At 29.5% G+C, this 22,095-nt stretch overlaps 1 protein-coding gene and 1 long non-coding RNA gene across 2 annotated transcripts in view; one reads left to right on the plus strand and one right to left on the minus strand.

The window, feature by feature from the left end:
- The window catches only part of LOC149058811 (uncharacterized), a 182,783-nt gene extending 177,298 nt beyond the window's left edge, over nucleotides 1–5,485 (minus strand). Inside the window, exon 1 of the mRNA XM_089218599.1 lies at nucleotides 5,234–5,485. The gene's annotated coding sequence lies outside the window, so the exon portion shown is untranslated. The remainder of the gene's footprint in view (nucleotides 1–5,233) is intronic.
- LOC149058813 (uncharacterized) overlaps nucleotides 3,906–22,095 on the plus strand; it is an 84,257-nt gene continuing 66,067 nt past the window's right edge. The window contains exon 1 of the long non-coding RNA XR_016190119.1: nucleotides 3,906–4,107. This is a non-coding gene — a long non-coding RNA (uncharacterized LOC149058813). The remainder of the gene's footprint in view (nucleotides 4,108–22,095) is intronic.

Consider the following 22,095-nt stretch of genomic DNA (forward strand, 5'->3'; position numbering starts at 1 on the left):
AAAAAATTAATAAAATTGTTACAAGAAAATATTGTCATTGTATATTTGTATCTACATTCTACACATACCTATTTATAAAATTATATATATATATATATTAATATATAAGATTAGGTAAATAATTTATTTCTATTTGGTGCTCATTTTTAAACGCATTTGAACATCGTCCAAAAGTTCCCTATAGTGTTGAGTTATAGCATAATTTAGGTGTTATGTATTCATAAATAATACGTATAGGATTATCTTTACGTCTTTCATGCCATAACGATCTATTTTTAACACAATAAAATTATTATTTTTTTATTTAGATTCTGAGTGGAGCGTTTTAGAAGTGTATTGATTTTGAAATGATATGTGTTTTTATGTTTCTTAAGTTTGCTGATAATTTCAGGAAGAAATTTGATCAAGTTGGAACGTAGATCAATAATATAAGTTCTCAATTTGTATCATATTAATCAGAAAAAAAATTACTGAAAAACACAAATGTTTATGCAAAATCAGTTTGGTTTATTTTTGTAATTCAACATTATAGAAGAACAAAAGATTTGAAATTTAAACACATATATCAAATTTTTCTAAAAATTATAAATAATTCAAAATATTTTTGAACATTTTTTTACACCACACATTTATTCACACTATTCTACAGTACACAGTACACGATTCTGGTTTATAAGTTCATAACAATTAATAGGGCCGGATTTAAGATTGTGGGACCCCAGAGCCCACATAAGATTGAAATATAAGAAATTTTAGTTGATCTACATGCTTTAAAACATTAACTTTAAAATTATATTACTAATGAGTTATTCCCTCATCATGCTATTAATTTTTTATTAAGTTTAAAAAAAAGTCAATCATTTTGTGGGGGGCTCTTATTAATTGAATCTTGGGGGGGGGGGCTAAATCTAGCCCTGATAATTATTATATATTATACATACAATGCGTTGAAGCATTTGGGGAATAATATATTATGTATGTCCAAGTATGTACTTGGAAAATTGAATATTTAAAAATAAAATGGATTAATCCGAGTATAGTATACCATGCGAGATACCATGCGTCATTGACTTAGGTTGATAATAATGATCAGAGGTTCGCTTACGCGTGTAGCAGGAAGTGTAAATGAAATTATGATTAACTATTACTTAATCTTTTATATTTTTGTTTTCATAAGTTTGTCTATATTTTAAGTACCGAAATTCATATTATAAACTTTTTTTTTTTTAGGGTTAAGGCTTCGACAACTGAGGTCATTAGCCTGGGGGAACTGTAGGGGAAGGTACTGTAGGTTTTAAACACGTGGGTATTTTTGGCAGAATTTTGAATAGGCACCCGTAGGTTTCTGGCATGCCAGGTTGGGGGGCGGCAGCCTCTCTCTCCAGACACCGCGAAATGCCCAAAGAGCGATGCCACCCGTGACCGAGGTTCGAACCGGCGACTGCGTGCATGGCAACAGATGCCTTAGTCCGCTCGGCCACTCCACCCCCCTATAAACTTTTTATAAGCATATTTAAGTGCATTTGTTGTTTTTATTAGTCCATAATGCATACATATTTTCAGTTTTAATGTCCTCAGCCAATAGAAATTATCTACCTACGGCTACCTACCTACCTACCTACTTATATCTATCGGAGAATTATAGTATTTAAATATTTATATTATACCTTTTGCAGTATTAAATACATAAATGTTTATATTATCATATTACTTATTATATATATTTTTACCTTATATCTATATAGTATACATGTATTAAAAAACTATACTATACGAGTAGAATACCTTTTATGAAATGTAACAAAAAATTAAAATCATTTAAACATTATATCAAAAAATCCCTTAAGATAGGTAATAATATGAGGGCTTATGATTTTTTAGTTAAAATATTTCCCAACCTCATAGTAGAAAATTATTTAGGTAAAAAAAAAAGTTCAAATACGTTGACAAACTGTCGTATGTTGAGTAATGAACCAATTCAAATAAGCAATGACCAAGTTTAGCAATAACTCGCGATAAAATCTAATTGGTTATCAGTTATCACCATGTCGAATATAAAAACGATAGTATCAAACAATTAAAACGTAAATAATATTGAACATTGGCACTAATAAATCTTGTTTGGAATAATTCACTATACAACCCTAGGACGTGGGCACTGAATCCTCACATACACGAGCTTTGTTAAAAGTCAGAGATTGATTCCTACAGATTGACTGTGCCTGTATATAAAATAAACGTCGACGGTATTACTTAAGTTACTCAACAAACAAGTTAATCATCCCTACGTTTTTGTATACCCTATAAAGGTAGCGGTTGCTACCACCATTTTTAATTTTATACACCGACTGCTCCCAGGCTTCATTAAACCACATAGAATTGAATTAAAAATATTATTCAAGATGCTTGTCCCATAATTTTACTCCCAATGACACTCCAACTCCTGATAATACTTACAGAAAATTCACAGTGGCGTATTTAAGGTTTTTCCGCCTATAGGTACTTTCCTATTCACCACCTTCCTCCCCCCCCCCCCCATACATCCTTCCTACAATTTAATTTTCAAATTAATTACTACATACAATAAAATTCTGTCTTAAGTATAAGAAACCGAACCCGCAGTGAATGCGCGTGTTTTGTTATCTATGTGCTCGTACTGTGTTTCGTATGTGTATAGATGATTAATTTTGAGCGAACAAAAATTAGTTGAGTTTGATTTCATCAAATTAAATCTACTTTTTACAATTTTGTAAGAAAAATATCGTTGAAATTTGCCGCCCTCCAATGTTGCCGCTCTAGGCCCGGGCCTATAGGGCCTGTGCCTAAATACGCCTCTGAATTGATTCATGAACGAAAAAGATTGTGAACAGATTTTATACATATTATACGATATACACTTACATGCAGGTACAACGTACATGTATATATAGATACCTACATAGAAATATAATTAATACTAGGCAGGTAATAATAATTAATAATAATATTATGCACGAATATTTGTAGGAAAAAACATTTCATTGATTTCTCTTTTGGATATTATAGGTATCTATCTAATAGCATCGATCACAAAACGGTTTAATTGGTTAAAGCGCCGACAGATCGAGTTATCAAGTCTTGTCGGTCGTAATGTAATAATAATAATAATATAATGCACAGAAACGTTGCCGTTTAAAACGCGATACGAACAACGAACATTAATATTACGACTATTACAAATACTATTATACGGTCGCGACAAGTGGTCGATTTGTCTCGTCTCCGCCGTCGCCGAACACGGTAATTATTATCCCGCGCCCGCACACTGAACTGGTCTAGGTCGGCTGCGGGCACGCGCGCGCGTTCGTCAAACCGCCTCCGTCCGTCGATTGTTCATTCAACACAACACCGCTCGCACGCGTGTGTACGATCCGTTTTTATTGTTGTTATCGTCGTACACGCGCAAACACGAACACACACATACGCAATCGCAAATAAATAATTCTATTACTCAGAGAACCGCCGTTTGCTGTACACTGTACGGACACTTATGTCTTATTTTCTTATACAGGTGTATAATATTAATATAAATATATATAAATGTGTGTGTGTGTGTGTAGATAGTAGATACACTGCATACGATATTTAATGATGAAGATAATGATATTATGATATACCAAATGGAATATACGTTTTTTCTCTACTTATAAATACCTCATTTTTCCCTATTAGTTTTTATTATCCCGGAATGTAATAATAATATATACCGGCGACCGGATTCCGGTGTTGTCGGGACCAGACAGCACGCAGTTTTTGTATAATATAGTATACACATGCTCGCCTGAAAGTTGCACTCGACGGTCTCGAGTCTCGACGGCATTTGAATTTTCAATCGAACTCGGAACGTTGTCGTCGTTAAACGAAAACAACGAATAACATTAGTGATACTTCGAAACTATACTATTACAACGGTTTAATAGTGTGGTGACAACGATGTACCCATTTCGTGCGTCGAAGGCCGCCTTCGATTGAAACAAGGACCTGAAGCAGTCCAGATAAACCGTACATCATTCTGTAATGGATGCAGCTATGTATACGTCTTGTAGAATAAACGCATAGAGACTGAAGGTAAAGTTTCGTGTTTTTGTTATAGTACGTACTACGTATGTGCTAAACTACTCGGACGTTTATCATTAAATATCACGGTAAGCGCACGTTTACGATGAAATGTTAAATTGTATTGCTCGAATTGGGGGGTGGGAAGGGATCCACTTTCATTTTATCTATTTATCATAGATTTAATCGTTCCCTGTCATTTGATTAAGCGAGAGACGGCTCCCCTTGGAGATATCTACCTCTGTATGGAATATTTGGAATTTGTTTTCATTTATTTCAAGCAAATGGCTCATTTTCCCAGGAAACTGTTATCGTCGACAGTTAACGACAGTCGATAAGATACGAATAATATTATAGCTACATGCATATTACGTATAGGGAGTTTTCAAACATATTTTATTTTTAAAATTTTATAATGAGAAAAATGTATCAAGTATAATGGATACCATTTACTAGGAATATGAATTATCGTCGATTGACAATCAATGCTGATACGAAATATACCTTATAGTATATTTTGTTTTTACAATTTTACTACTTAAAACTACACGTAATCACACAACAAATGTCATGGAGATTAACGGGTAATCCATTTCCATTATGATTGTCCCATAATACGATAAACTAAACATAAAATAATTGTCTAAATATTATAATGTGTTGTGTTAACTATGTAACTTTATGCGTAGGAGTGGGGGAAAGTCCACCTGTGGTACGGTACAGTTTATACGCTATGAAACGGTGTTTTCTGAAATGAAATAAGCATCCGTACACAATTTTTGTTTCAATTCGAGTACTGTAAAATTGTGTATCCTTCTGGTAATCAGAAAACAAATACAATATAAAACGTGTTTTTGTTAGTAAATACCAGGTGTCGGGAAATCTTGATTATAATATCTTGATACTGTCTCATGTCAAATATAAATGACGTTACTTTTTTTCTTCAAGAAACACATAAGTCAACTTCTAATAATATACACTACAGTCATGAACAACTTTACACGTTCAAGTTACCTTAAGTTGATTATTTATTTTCAATTCAAAACTATCGATGCTGCTTGATTGCGCAAAGAAATCTTTTTTTTGACTTAAACGGTATTAATATTTAGATATAAGCTCAGAAGATAAAATAACATACCGGTATATAGTTCAATCAACCATTGATGTTGACTCGGAGTCTCGACGCAACGGCCACAGCCTTTAAATCGGTTCAATTTTCGATTGACGGTGGTTTTTATTTTTCAAGAACACTAACACGCCGAAATGAAAACGAATAAACGCACTTCACGACAATCGTCAGGTTACCGTAGACTTAACCAGTAGTTTTCACGTACACTCGACACGACGACACATACGACCGGACGGAAACGAACGAACTGGGTAGGTACAATGCCAACAATGCCGTATTACTGTCCACTGATTACTGATCTATGCTCTATACAAGTCGGGCCAAGGCGATTAGATCGACGAGATAGGTTTTCCCCGGCAACGATGATGATGACTGGAAGTTTTTCGTAGAATTTTATTCACAATATCATAACGATCGACGATTGGGCACTCAATTACTAGGAATCGTGCTTGCGGTTGCGGGTGGTTTTGACCATGTACGATATAATATTATGTACTTATACCTATAACCTAATCTACCTTACTGAAACCGTGGTACAAAACGTACGGTCTCCTTCATTACGAGTAAAATCTCTTGGAAATAATAAATAATATTTATTCTGATATACCATAAGGGTAAAATTTAAATCGACGTTTACGTAATTGCATAATGTATGTATAATATATTATGCTGTTTATCTATATAATACCGGTATAATGTATTTATAAATATATATTATTACTCTACGAAAATGTCTCATATTTATAATATTATCTTAGTATTTTACCGATTTACCGCCGTATAATATGTTTAATTTTATTACTATTTTTGCTCCCGAATAGCAGACAATATTATAATTTATAATTAATGGCGGGGGGAGATATTATAAATAATATATGAGTTGGAATCTTATGGTACATAAAATTGAAAAATATCAAATATGCAATAAAAAAATAACAAGGTGAACAAATGAGCACCGTCCGGATGTACAGTATAGTTGTCGAACATGTCGTTGTAATAGATGTGTTATATTTGAATTCAATGAGAAATCGTTGCATACGAAAAACGATTTTAAGTGGAAGCGTTGTGTCATCCCAGCATATACTTATGTTAATAATCAAATTAAATAATAAAAAAAAAAATAAAAATGTCATTAAAATTGAAAATATCTCATACCTATATATAGTGTAACTTTCCGGTAAAATTTATTTTTTGATGTAACGGTAGAAAACTTATTGGGAATATTCTATTAAAATTTCCAATGATAACTCACTATGAAAAGAAAAACTTTTATACATTTTTAATTAAAATATATGTAATTTATAAAAATTAAAAAAATTCTCATAGCTAATCAACCCAAAAAGAGTTCAAATAGTTTGAAAAATTAATCTTGTACGGGAAATGCCATTATAAATATTTGATGATATTTGTTGGTATTTTAATTACGCATTGGTGTTTACTGGCATATACATGCATTTTTTATACATAAAGTATTCTGATCGTTATATAAAAACCGTCAGCCAATTTCATGAATTTATCGGGTCTTCAAAGTTCAAATCCTCGTGGAGGCGTGTCGCGTTATCGAATGCATAAAATCGCACGTCAATACCCATTACCTTATACATATATAGGGTACCCAGTACTATTACCCATTTACGAATATACGATATTACTATCATAGAGATGAAAATGGCGTTGAAACGTTCGCGCTTTCAGCATTATTTTCTTTCTGACCTATAATCATTAAAGTTTATCCGTCATTTTTTTCCGCAAATTATTACGTATCGACTTTACGCGCAATAGTTGCAGTGCTGCAAATTCATGCTATAATTGCGTCCCACTGTTTTCTTTTTTTTTCAAATTCCGGGGGAGGGGGGCACGTAACGTACTTATACGTACGTGATAGATATATTATATTCTTCCGAATGGATACCATTGAGCCGTTGCGAATGTGCACAGTGAGAGGTTTTCGTGGTTTATATTATATATACATTTATAATTGAGATTCATGCGAATCTCGCAAACGCGGTATTTACGACCGGGTTTCCTGCACGAAAATCGGTAACTGGAAACGTCGAAAGAAATATCGTTCGGTCTCGCCTTTATCGCCATCTTATGCTCGTTCCTAAATTTATAGTATCGGACCGAGCTTCGCCGAATACAGTTCTAGTGGTACCTTATACGCCATTCACCGCGCACTGCAGTCGTACACTAACCACGCGAAAAACCCTCTCGAGAAACAATACTTTTCGCCCGCCACCGCCGCTGCCGACAGGATAAAAACGCTCGGGGTTTTTATTATCATCGTTATTGTCATTATTATGGCCACTCCATTGTCACGAGATGTTTGGCGACGTTTTTTGCGTTTATGTTGTATACATATTATTGTGCCAATAAATATCGTAATATTCGTAAACCACACGTATATCACGTGTTTACAGAGAAAATCATTATCTATTTTCACCCCGGTGCAGCAGACAATGGTTTTTAAAAACGGAATCGATTGAAGGGAGGTCGGAAAGTAACAAACGTTTCCGCATCATACATTATTTATGCCTGCGCTGTGTCCCACTCCCTGCAGTTGGTCGAGTGTTTCATGCGCAGACGCTTTAATCATATACGTATGTATAGGACCTATACTATAGGTGTATATACTTATTTAATCTACTTACATAATATATATTATATTATTACATACATTTTGTAAGGGATTTTAGTATTTAACATCTAAAAGACGCGATTTTTGTCACACTGTAGTAAGCTTACAGAATCAAATATTCAATTTACACAGTAGTTTACCACGCAAAGTTTTTTGAAAGTATTCTGAAAATTCGTCGAATATTTGACCATGGATATTATATATATTATAATATTTTACTGATGATGGATAGAATAGGTGTGGCGTTTAAGGCCACAAATAAAATTTAAATTCAATATTTTTCTGAATACTTAAAATGTTAAAATGTTAAAATACTTAAATCGATTTGTTGAATAATTTGACAAAATAGGATTCATATTTTTTTGTTTTGGAAGCATATGAGATTATATATGTGTTAAGTTTGGTTATATTTATATAAAACCTAACGCTATGGAAATACCATCGCAGAATTTAAATATGGGAAATTATATTTAATTTATGATCATCTGTGATCTATTTCTAAATTAATACGTAAATTATCGATTTTATGCAAGTTATGTGTTTAAAAAATTTAAATTGTGATATTAAGCAGTGGAAGTGTATGCACTTATGTAACATTATGTAACATTATTATGTAAATACTGTTCGCATTGTGATATTGGGTTTTTATATTCTGTTGCAGGCAAAAATAAATATCTGCTTTTGATCCCAAATTATAGGTATACACCGTGTAATTTAATTTTTTTTCAACTGAACACAGTTCAATGAATATAATACGTATACATACGTATACAACACAACTGATACAAATATTTTCGGCTAGCAGAACTAATCGTTACTGAAAACAAGATCATGATATAAATCATTGGTATTTCTAAATATTGACACAATAAGTATCAATATTCGTCCTTGGATTATAAAAGCGAATTTCACGGTTTTCATATGTGTCCTTTTATTTAAAAACGTGTACAATATATGAACCAAAATCAAATAAAACCCTTAAGACCTTGTCGTATTACCCGAGTGAACCTGTTGAATTAAAAATTTAATTATACACGATTTCGGATTTATGCCGTCTTAAAGAGGACGCCGCACCCACATATTGTGTTGTTCCGTCGTTCAAGTGCGTAGCATAACAAATTTTACATTCAGCAGATCACGTTTATCTCCGTTAATTTAAAATTTAGAGTGAATTGACATGTTATAAAAATTAAAGGCAAGATGATGACTGAGGGCATCTCATGAGTTTTTAATTATATTTTAATTTTAAAGCGAGTTATGATTATTTTTAAATTGTAAATCGTTTTTATATCTAAAAATACTCATAATTCACTTTAAAATTAAAATATAATAAAAATCTCATGAAATCTCTCGGTAATAATCTTGCCTTTAATTTTTATAATAGGTCAATTCACTCTAAATATTAAATTGATGGAGATAAACTGCTGCAGTGGCGCAACTAGGGGGGTGCAAAAAGGTCTTTAGCACCCCCTGTTTTTTATATCTAAATGATGGAAAATTTCCTGAAAAAAATGTATAACTATTTGGTCGTATAGTATAATTCATTATTTATCTTTGTTGAATATTGAAAAAAAATTATTCAACCAGATAAACACCGAAACTATTTTGAATAAATATTGCATGAAACCCAGAAAAATTATTCTGATTTAAAATGTATAAATTATTATTTATTTAACAAGATTATGAAATTAAAATGTTTCAATATGTTATTACTGATATTGTAGTAAAAAAATAATATCATATATTATGTTGTTCATTTTTTGTATATGTGTTTTAAAGTATCGATGTATCGATTAATGTTAGTCTATGTGTAGGGGGAGCCCCCCACGGCGTCCTCCTAAATTGGACTGTGTATGATTTTTAAATATAATTTTACTCGTAATGTGATTTATAGAAAACGCAAATATTAATTACAGATAACCTATACCAGATTTAACTGAATACGGTTTATTATAGAAAATCCTGCACTTCATTAAAATAAAATTGCATAACATAGCGGCAATATATTATGAATAGTAAAAACAATAAAATGCAATGCCTTATGGTTTATGTTATATTATTATTTATTCGTACCTACTTTTTATAATATCACATAATACATTGTATATTTTTTATACGAAGTGGTTCTTTTAACAGTATTTAAGTACTCATTTCTTGATAAATATGTTCGTACTTATAAAAAAAAAAAATGTTCTAGAAAAATCTAACTCATAAGTACTTATACAATTCTAAGAGACTTTATTACAATAAAATTGCTATTATTTTTTTCACATTTATGGTTTTTAGTGAAACTACTATTCATTTATTGTATATTTTATCAAGACGTTTAAAAATAATTTTAAATTAAATATAGAAGGTCGTAGTATTATGTATATTATAAATGTATTATGAAATAATTTAAGTTGTTAATGGAAAATTGTGTATAGGTACACAATAAATTTAATCATTATTATATATAAAAATGATTAAATTAATTTAAAGTATATCGACTCTTTTTATTGCACGTTTATTAGACAACAATTTAATATATTATATTTAATTTATTACATAGTTATTTTATTAATTACAGTAGAATCTGGATGATTCAGAGACAGATAGGGCCCAATTACTTCTTGTTATCAAAAAAGCGATGTAATTATTATTGAGTTATTGCTATATTGCTGCCAATCCATAGCACTTTTAGGATTACCATAATGCTATTTAATAATTATAGAATTTATTATCGTTTTAACTTTTATATTGTTTTTAAATATAATTAGATGTTTAGGTACATAGAAAGCATATGTATGTAATTTAAAACAATTTTAATTTAATGAATGGGATAATTCAGTTGTTTTTATTTAATTAATGAAGTACACATTAAAAACTGTTTTTATCATATTATACTCGTTCAAATGTCAAATTAATGTTCAATAAATATTATCTAAAATACGATAAAATATAGAAATAACAGAATGTTCTGAAATTCATGTTATATGAATGGCGGGAACATCATAGAAATCGTATTCCACCATCATGAAATTCTTTTTTCACAGTATTTATACATTCTACAGTATTAATTACATTCTATACATTAAGATATTTTTAGATATAAGATAAAAGTGATAAAACTATATAATATTCAATAACTTTCAAATAATAATATAAGGGTAAGTAAATCTATTATGGATACAAGAAGTATGTCATCCTTGGTGTGCATAAGTGTTTTAATTTGTTTAGTTCTTAACAATCGAACCGGTATTTAATCCTAAACCGGTCAATTATTACAAGTGCCTATATTTCAACAAGTCACATTGCATTATTGATAAATGATAATTAATGATATTGACATGGTTTAATTTTAACCTAGTATTTCATCATGTGTTGTGTTGTCTATTTCTACATACAAATATGATGATTTATGATACCTTCACATTTTGATACTGAGAAAACCAAAAAATGTGTAAAGGTTAGGATGAGTTGTTTTTTAAATGTATTTCATCATATTGTTTCGGGTAGCAAAATATTGAATCTAGTTGATCCTTTACTGTGTAAAAAAAATTCTCAACGGAAAAAAGTAAATAATGAGAATTTTTATGTCTAAATTTTGTATTTTTGCTGTAATTCAAAAATATGAATAACTGCGTAGACCTGAATTTTTTAACAAATATTTATATTTTAATTTTCTGGGTATAATACCTGCTTTTATATTTTCAAAACATTTTTGCTCTTTTTAATTTTTTTTTGGAATTTATGAATGATATAATTTGTTTTTAGTGAGTAAAAATGCTTGCAAATGTAAAATAAGAACTACAAATAAAAATATTCTTCACACCTATTTTTTTTTTTATAAGCATTAAAAGTTAAACATGTTTGATTTAAGTTTTAACAGCATCGTTATATTGCTTGAATATATAAAAGCACCAAAAAAATATATTTTTTACTGAGTTAAAAAAAAAAATATGTATTTACTTATCATGAGGTATTAAAGTTCAAATATTGACGAAATTGTATACATATTTCAACGTATAACAACGATGTATCCTCAAACAAGATGTGTGTTGTTTGTTATTATTTTAAATAGATTAGTTTTAGAAACTTTATTAGGCCTTACTTCAATATTATAATATGCCAAATACAATTAAATTTTTAAAAATTCTTATGTAAACATCTAAGACAGTTAATTTCAATGTTTTTTATACGTTTTTCTTTCAACAATTTAGAATTTCAAAAAGACAAGATTTACAATTTTATAAACATTTCAAGTTCAAATTTTGAATTTTTATTGGATATTTAAATAATAATAATACAGAAAACTACATATTTAGTAATATATTTTATTCTAACACTTTTTTATTTGTTGGCACTTATATTAAGTAATACATATTAATATGTGTTACTTAACATAATATTGTTATATTATATAATGATATTTTTTGTGCTAATTTAGTTCACATACCGTGAAATAACAATAACTAGGTAAATGATAAACAAATAAATTACCTACTTATAGATGCATAAATTTAAACTGGCCGAATTTCTTACAATCATTTTTGATATTCAAAGATGTATCATTTGATTCAAATTTAACACATTTATTTAGTGACATTCTGAATGATAATGATGTTCACTCGACATCTACTTTAGAGTGTTTAAGTGTTTTCCCTATTTTATTTATATATAGTTTATATTTTACGTTTTACAACATTTTGCATTAGGTATTCATTATTTATTTAATCTATATGTCTTTACATATATAGTTGTAAGCATAATTTTTGTCATAGTAATGAATAATGATTAATGCACTCAAACAACAGGTATATGTGTAGATATAATAATATATACATATACAATCATAAAAACAAAAAAGCGGGTAAGTCGTGGATGTCGCTCTGCTGTACAGTAGGTTACTGTAATGGATGGGATTAAATTTGAATGCAATGATAGGTATCATTGTATACGAAAAACGATTCTGAACGGAGATGATTTGTCAGTCTAGGATATATTATATTTAAATATTGTCATAATGTCATATATTCTATTTTGAAACAAATATTTTATTTTTCAATTAAGACGCATTTTGCATAAGGCATGGTTAATCAATTAGTGTAGTTATCATGTAGTTATCATAATTCATAATACATTATATGATCAAAGATATACGAATACCTGGTTTGAGGATAAATCGTTATCATTACGCGATTTGATAAAAATTTATAACTCAAACGCTCAAAACATTTTTCCTATAATGACGCTTCAAATTTTCTCTATAGCAGTTTGAAGCAAAACTTATGGAAAACTTGGTGTTAAATTTTATAACCTTAGATATAAATACAAACAATATTATGAATTTTGAACTACAAAATAATTTGCAAATATTCATGGTTTTGACGAATTTTTGTCAATATTTGAAATTCAAATGCTAATAAAAATTTAATTCGAATTTCCGGTGGACATTTTTTTTTGTGATAAAGATTGACAAATTTGTAAGGAATCTTGTATTAAATTTTCAAATCTTAGATTTAAAAAGAAAATTTTTTATGAATTTCTAGAATAAAATAATTTACGAATTTTCGTGATTTTTACGTATGTTGTCAAAATTAAAATTTGAATGCATGTAAAAAAAAAATGTGGCTATATATTTATTTTATTTTTCAAATGCTATTGCTAAACTATTTTAAGAGCCTTGTATTAAATTTTCAAATCTTAGGTATAAAAAGAAAAACTTTTATGAATTTTGATCTAAGATAATTTGAACATTGCCGTAATTATAATGTATTTAGTCAAAATTTGAATTGTAAATGCTTATAAAAAAAATTGTGACTATATATTTCTTTTATTTTTCAAATGCTATTGTAAAAATATTTTAAAAACCTTGTATTAAATTTTCAAATCTTAGGTATAACAGGAAATTTTGTTATGAATTTCTAGGACAAAATAATTTACGAATTTTTGTGATTTTTACGTATGTTGTCAAAATTAAAATTTGAATACATGTAAAAAAAAAATTGTGGCTATACATTTCTTTTATTTTTAAACTGCTATTGTAAAAATATATTATGAGCCTTGTATTAAATTCTCAAATCTTAGAATTAAAAAGAAAAACTTTTATGAATTTCGATCTAAGATAATTTGAAAATTGTTGTAATTTTTACGTATTAAGTCAATATTTGAACTTCAAATACAAATAAAAAAAAATTGTGCCTATGTATTCTTATAATTTTTTAATTACTATAAGAATAACTTATGAGGAACTTTGTATTAAATTTTCAAGTATTTTGATAGGGCCAATAAATTTTTACCGAAACTTTAAAAAAAATTTTCTGACAAATTGAAAATTTCAGTCGTCTATAAATATCTCAAAAAAAGTCAAAATATTTTGAAAATTAAATTATGTAAAGAAAATGCCAATCTAAATAACTGGTAAAATTTTTCAAGTATCTATGACTTATACTTTTTGAATAATAACAAATGTTTAAAATCGTTTGAGGATAAATCGTTATCGTTACGCTATTTCGTAAAAATTTAAAATTCAAACGCACTTAAAATTTTTCTTAAAAAAAAGTTAAGATATTTGGTAATACCAACCTATAATATTCAAAGGAATCAATTTAAAAATAACCTTGGTAATTGTAAACCTATATATTATATAACAAAGGAATTTATACAGTATAATATTAAATATTATTAATATTATTATTTTTTTTTACAAGTAATAAACAATTGATATTAATAAATTATACTAGACACAATAAGAATATTGGATAAAAGTTAAAAGGTCATGAGGTTTTGTTGAAAGAAGCTACCCATTGATAACACTTTCTGTTAGCTTGATAATAAATTTAATTTAATTTCAGAGATCACGACACCACTTACGCTTCAAACGTCTCGGATGATTTCCAAGTATTTTGAAAGTGGCCAAGTTTTTTATAAGTTGATTTGGATGATTATTTAGACAGCAATCGAATCTTTTGTAAGAGATTTTTGCTTCATATTATATATTATAAACGTAAAATTATTGTGTTTTTTATGTACAAACTTAAAGCTATACTTATAGCGTTAATTTATTCAAATATTATACAATATTGTTAAAATTGATTGACATAAAAAATAATTGTTTTAGCCTAAACACTAGATATTCACAACAATTTTATTTATTTATTTAAATATATGCTTAATATACATTTAAATATATAACATTATATTTATTAAAAAAAATAAAAATGTTTGCTATATTTTTTACAGCTTTAATATTTTACTCCCATTCATTTTTGAATTTTTAATAATTATACCTTCAGTTTTTTGTGGTAAGTACCTATATATACACCGCGGTCCATTTTAATGTTATACATATAGTCGATTTCAAATGCCACATACAGAACCATGTATTGACCCCCAACAATAATTACCGACGCGCCATGGCAAAAAAAAGAATGATGTGATAGCGGCATCATATTATATATACGCGTATACCTGCCTTAAGCGAGTACTTTGGATGCGACTCTCGTGCGTGAACATTGGCAGGAATTCTTTCTCAGTATAATATAATGTGGTGCAAATAACACCGGCGCCGGAAGGGGTGTCGTGGGTGGAAAGGGTGGTCGGGTGAAAGAAGATAGATAACACGACTCCCGGAACACAACGGGCTCCTTGAATATTTCGAATGCAATCCGGTAGTTTATCATTTTCAGGAGGGGACGGGTGTGGCATATAGATGATAAAAAAAAGTAAAATAAAAAATTGGTAGAGGCGCCCCGGTTTTTCTCCGTTGCATTGTCGGGGATGGGCCGCGAATAAATCTCCAGGATCAAAAACGCGCATGCGCGGCCCGGCGACGATCCAAACGTGATAAAGTGCCCCGAAGGCTTTTATTTTATCTTAAATTTCTCAAGACGCAGTTTCTCTCTTTCCTTGCGCGTATAATGTACATATATATATATATATATATATATATACAACATCTAGTGGTGGTAGATACATATAAACACGCTGCAGCACGTCCGCTCTTTTCCTCTGCCCGTCTTTCTCGATCTCCCACCCCCTAACGCGTCGTCTCGTTCATCTATCTTTTACTCGAATTCTTTCTGTCTTTGTGTTTATTTATAATACACGACGTCTACAGTGAGAGGACTATAGGGGTAAAAATGGCTCTACCCGTTTGTCTGGGCTGTCTATTCTGGCTGGCCACCGGTTTTTATATTGTTTTATTGCCCCCCGATATCGTAACGATCCCTTTGGTCCTCTACGTTGGAAAAAAACAAGTAGGAAAAGAGACGGAAGGAAAAAAATTATTGCGCACGGACACAGAGTTATGGAGGGCAATTTCGGATGCGTCCGAGTTCCGGTGTAGGACGACCTCTGCGTTCGGGTAACCCTACAGCTGTGTATGGACCTTTTTAGGCTCTCGATTTAATATTTATGTGCTCTGTTGGCAGATTTGTGTTGGTAAATGTCCGTTTTATCCCTTGCCCTATTGTATATGGTATGTCTTTTACGTGATGAAGTTTACACAAATAATACACCAATGCGAAATTTAATATTTATTTGACAATATAACTGCACAACGATAGTAAATTTGCGAGCGTTCACATTGACAGGTGATACATGTTTAATTTTTAACACATAATAATATATTATAGTTGATGCAATAATAATATTTTATCGCCATATAAACGACATTATATCTATATGATATGCCAAATAAACAAAACTAACAGTAAAAACTATTGTGATCTTAAATATTTATTTTTAAAAATGTATTTTTTCTTAAATGTTGTAAGTTATTGGTGTGGAAAAACATTAATATACCTACCATAAAAACTATAACATTGAATGTTGTTAAATAACATTTTTATGATCAATATAGAAATTCATATAAAACTATTTAATTTAAGTACAAATAATCCAAAACTAAATTTTATAGTGCGCCTATATTGTATAAACTTTAAGTGATTTGTAAAAAAAATTGTATTTATTTATTAATCGTGATTAAAGTTTTTATTGCTATAGTTCAATAATAATATTAAATTAAATAATATCAATTATTCTTAAATGTACCTATATTATGTCTGCATTATTACAAATTTTTATTAATTTGATAAAAAAGATAATGACTAACAACATTTTGTAAATAACGATTTAGGCATACAGGTTAGAACTTAATGAGTATTTTAAGTTATGCTGTTAACAATATGCACTTATGTCCTAAGTACTATAAATGCATTTTAATAGAACATCTATGTATAAAGTTTTAAATGAATTATGTTATTCTCTAATAATATAATAAATGCAGACATAAAATCATCATCGACAGACTACGAATTGGCCACACATTATACACTCGTGATCATTTAATGAACAAAAAGGAACAGCGTATATGCACCTCATGTAACGTCACGGTGATCACAGTAAAACATCTTTTAACTGAATGCCTCCTCACAAAATGCGACAGACATAAACTGATGCTCCCCAACAATCTGTATGAAATACTTGCACCAAACTAAGAGAGATCATCATCAGTTTTAGAATTTCTCAAAGAGACCAACCTTCTGCATAAAATATAATAGCATTTGCAAAACTTAGAATATCGCATAAAATGTTAACATATTTCTCTTAAAACTTATTGTATTAATTGTTCACTTATTTAAAATTTATTATTTTGTAAAAATTAAGTAAACCATAATATGGATTTTGAAACGCCAATAATCCCGGTAGTTGAGGCGTATTTATTAAATAAATAAAGAAAAATATATAATAAATATAATGATTTTATTATTATTACTAAAAATTATTGAATAATTGTTCATAGGATTTCATAAAATGTGTATTATGTATTTATGCCAATATAGATACACGGAGGCGATATGACGTATCCAAAAGAATCAAGTCAAGACTAATTAATTAATAAATAATATGTAAAGAACATAGATACAGATATGTTGGTTATTATCTCCAATTGGATTTAAATGTACTCTAAATAGTAAATACTAATCTTTTAGCTAATATGGGATGTGTAATGGTATTACTGCAAGTACTAAAATATTATTATCTAATATAAGTTATCACTTACAAGCACTAAGGAGGAGTTAAGAGTGTTTAAATGTACGTTTAAATATCTATTTTAAATGCGATGTTGATATTTGAATAAAGATAACTCGTTCTTGATTATTACCTATTAATTTCAATATTCACACAATAAAGTGCTAACTATTGTCTTATGATTCAAATAAACTTATAATATGAAAATGTAAAATTGGTTTATTAATGGTTTTGGTTTTTTAAATTTTAAATTTAATATTAAAATAATAAAAAAAATTTACTAATTACCTATAATATTGATTGTAATATGAACATCACTGTGTATATTGTGAACATAAATTAAATATTATAGTAACTTATATATTATAATCTGCAATAATAATAACAAAATAAATATTGGTATAGTTGAGTATATGTTCATTTTGTGAAACAGTATTATTATGCTACAAGAATTTTTGTTTACAACTACACAGCAGTACCACGACCGCGTGATATAATTTAAATAATCTATACGGATATTTCACATTAGACTCATACGAATTATATGGTGTGTTCTAAATCGTTTTAGACCGACTCTATACTGTGGCCGGTGCTTGGCATGAATAAATGTACAAAAGTGGTAATAAATTAAGATTTATTTCTCCGAGCAGTGAAATATTCGCTTCGTTTAATCCTGCAGCAGGTATCTTTACGCCGCGGCGATTGTATCGATTTTAAAATATTATTTGACTTCCTATGCGGTTTGTAATGCATTAAAAAGCTCGGATAAAATATTACCATCACTACCGGGAGAAAAAATAATGTACGAAATAACTTCTTTCCTCGTGAGCACGGCGTTATAATATTATAACCGCGGTTAGGGCGTAGAATTTATTCGGTAGAAGATGTATCACTTGGCTAAAGTGTGCTCTTTTTATAGCACCACGTGGTTAATGAGCACGACCCAAAAGCTAAATCCTAAGCAAATCTATTCGAAACATATTCGATGGGATTAATCGATAGGTTCCCGACTTTGTTTGACTCTCCTAAGGCACCTAGCTAAAATATTTTTTTTTAATTCAGAGGCAACCTACATCGTGTATTTATATTTATATTTTATAACATCGGTTTTCCTTAGCTGGGTACGAATAACAAAACATATAATATTATTCAAACATATTATTATATACATACACTCTTTATATTTCAGATAATCATTTTTATTTTTTTTAATTGTTGAAAATATTTATATTATGTATGGTTGATTTATGTTTAAAATAATTTCACGGCACCCTCAATTCAAGTTCACAGTCCCCTAGTTGGAATGGGAACCTCTGTATAAGAGAATTCTGATACCTATGTGTATTATATGATGTATATCTCCCTCCCTCTTACAAACGTGTGACACAGCAAATTTCCATTCAATAGTTTGAATAGTGTGGTTTTAGTTTTGATATTAGAGCGAAATAATGAACCTATTATCAATCACTTAGGTAAGAAAATTTTCTTGAAAAAATCCGTGCTTAAACGTTGGCAATTTTTAGAAATTTTAATTTTCAAGCAAGCTACGGACAAATGAAATATCACAATCTAAAAATGTTCATATCCCGCTTGAAAATAAAATATCGAATAAGACCTGACGATTAAACACGTCATGTCTTACATGAAAGTTTAATAATAGGTACATTAATTCTTATATCAAGATTAACAGTACACTATTGAAACCAGTGAACAAAAATTTGTCATACCACACATGTGTATAAAACAAAGACGTTAGCGTCCTCTTGTAATGTAATGTGTATAATACATGATATAATATATGATGTCTATTTCGGCGATTATACAACCCTATAATAAATGCGTATTTCTGTATATATCACGAGTAAAATATTATTTTAAGACTGATTCGCTATTTTTCCCCGTTTTCGCTCGTTTTTCACGGGTTGGTCGTGTATCTATATAACAATATATCGTATAATATAACATATATATTATGTGCGGCGTGTATCTGCGGGATTTTCGGTGGAAATGTAATTATTATTATTTCCCGTTGACGGGCTTTGCCGATAAGAGGATAAAGGTCATTGGGCGTTGCGGCGACAGCGGACACGGGAAGTCGGGAAACGGCGGCGGCGGCGGGGAAGAAAAGAAACCCATAAATAAATACGAGAAAAAAAGCCAAACTGGAATCAAGATGAAGGGCAGAGAGCCGGCGAAACGTGGCCCGGTCCAATATATCAGCGCCTGCAATGCGGGATTTCAAAGCCTAGTTGATTTATATCGCAAAAGTTGAACTTTTCGAACAGGACTTTCGATATATCTTCCGGAGCTTTTTTTTTATGTTTTTCGCTCTGTTCGGTTACGATACGATGCTTATTTATATAATATATTATATATATATATATAATGTTTATAATAATATAACGAATGCGACCGATAACACTGCTACAGACGCGAAGCAACACACACGCACTTACTGTGCTGCTATATTATACTTATATCATTGATTTTATAATATTATATCTTAATAGCATATTATAAAATCAATGCTTATATTAATAATAATATATTGTTGTCATCACGCACAGCTACCATATCTCAGATATGATATCTGCTGTGTTTTAATTGCATTTTGAATTTTCGTACATATTTTAAAATGTACGATATCATGGTATGTTAATTTAGTGCTGCGATTGTCGTGTATAGGTACTGTAGCCGAAGAAATAAGTAAAATTTCATATATCATAAAGTAATTTTAAAATGTATTATACTTTTTTACACACTTTTTAAAGAAGTATTAAAAATAAATTGATATCTTACGTCATCATAACGCAGATTATGATCACATCACAAATCTAGACGAATCATATTTGTTTTTTATTATGATACAAATATTATACTTTAAATTTCAATGGAAAGACGACAATAATTTTAATACCAAGTTTTGACTGCGTAAACAATATATACATACAACTATAAGTAAAATCGGTCATTCGATCCAGTATATAAGACGTGTACAACGAATCTATATCTGCATCGTAATAATAATACGTTTAGTATTCTTCTCAAACGAGTTTGAAATTATATCGTCAAAATCGGAATCAGTTTCGTCGAGATTAGGAATACACAAATTCAAATAGTAATTTTTCATATTTTTCGATTGGAATATACCGAAATAGTTATTTCTACACGTGTTAAACCGACCACCGTGATTAATCGAGTTGGATTCAACTATGCTTGCGGTCTTAATTTCGGCCGTTTATGACAATAAATCATAACGGTTGTGTTACTTGTTCAACACTTGTGTCCATCGTTTTCACACACAGTGAACTATTATAATTCACTCTAAATCGTTACTATTTTAGAATATATCATCTAATTAGAAACTGGTTTTTTTATTCATTATTATTATTATTATTATTATTAATGGCGACCGACCACGATTACACTGTTACAGCGCCTGGCATCAGATTATACACTAACATACAACATACTATTACATTATTTGGTCGGATTGGTTCAACATTTATAGCTTATTTGGGAGTGTAAATATATATAGGTATTAAAAAAAGGCGAAATATTTTTGGCACTTCTATACGATATTTGTTTCCTATTGATCACATTTTGTCGGTCAGTTTGTACAATTTAGCCTACTATAATACTATGATATACAATTCACCCTGGAAGCCAGTTCAAATGCGAAAACCCGTAATTTTAAAATGAATTATTCATTAAAAGTATAAGCAACCGACCGAAAACAAAACACTGAGATGCGCCATCAATAAAATTTCAAATGCGCCACTCCGATGAACCGTAAACTATGTCGTACAAATGTACAATGTATATCGATAAAATTAATGAGCGATTTGAAAATGTTTTCGACGGGACAGCATAATCGGAAAACTACAAATGAAATGAATGTGTACAAGTATAAAATTGTTCAAAGATATTAAATTATTATAAATGTGTGACATAATTTTTTTATAATACCTATATTAAGTTAAGTTTTCATTAAATTATCTTTAAAACGTCATAATTCCGAATCTTTTTTTTTATTTAATAATATAAAAAAAAACAATATGTTATTTATGCTCAAATTTTGCTTCAAACAATGTTTAAAATACATTATACATAAATCGTTAGTTAGTTGGTAAAAACTATAACGATCGATGTTTGTTCAATTTTTATTTATACTTAGGTACCAATAATTTTCTATTATATATAATCAAATCATTTC

This window comes from Diuraphis noxia, unplaced genomic scaffold (assembly GCF_037042655.1).
Source record: "Diuraphis noxia isolate RWA-SAM2 unplaced genomic scaffold, SU_Dnox_SAM2 contig0002, whole genome shotgun sequence".
NCBI lineage: Eukaryota > Metazoa > Arthropoda > Insecta > Hemiptera > Aphididae > Diuraphis > Diuraphis noxia.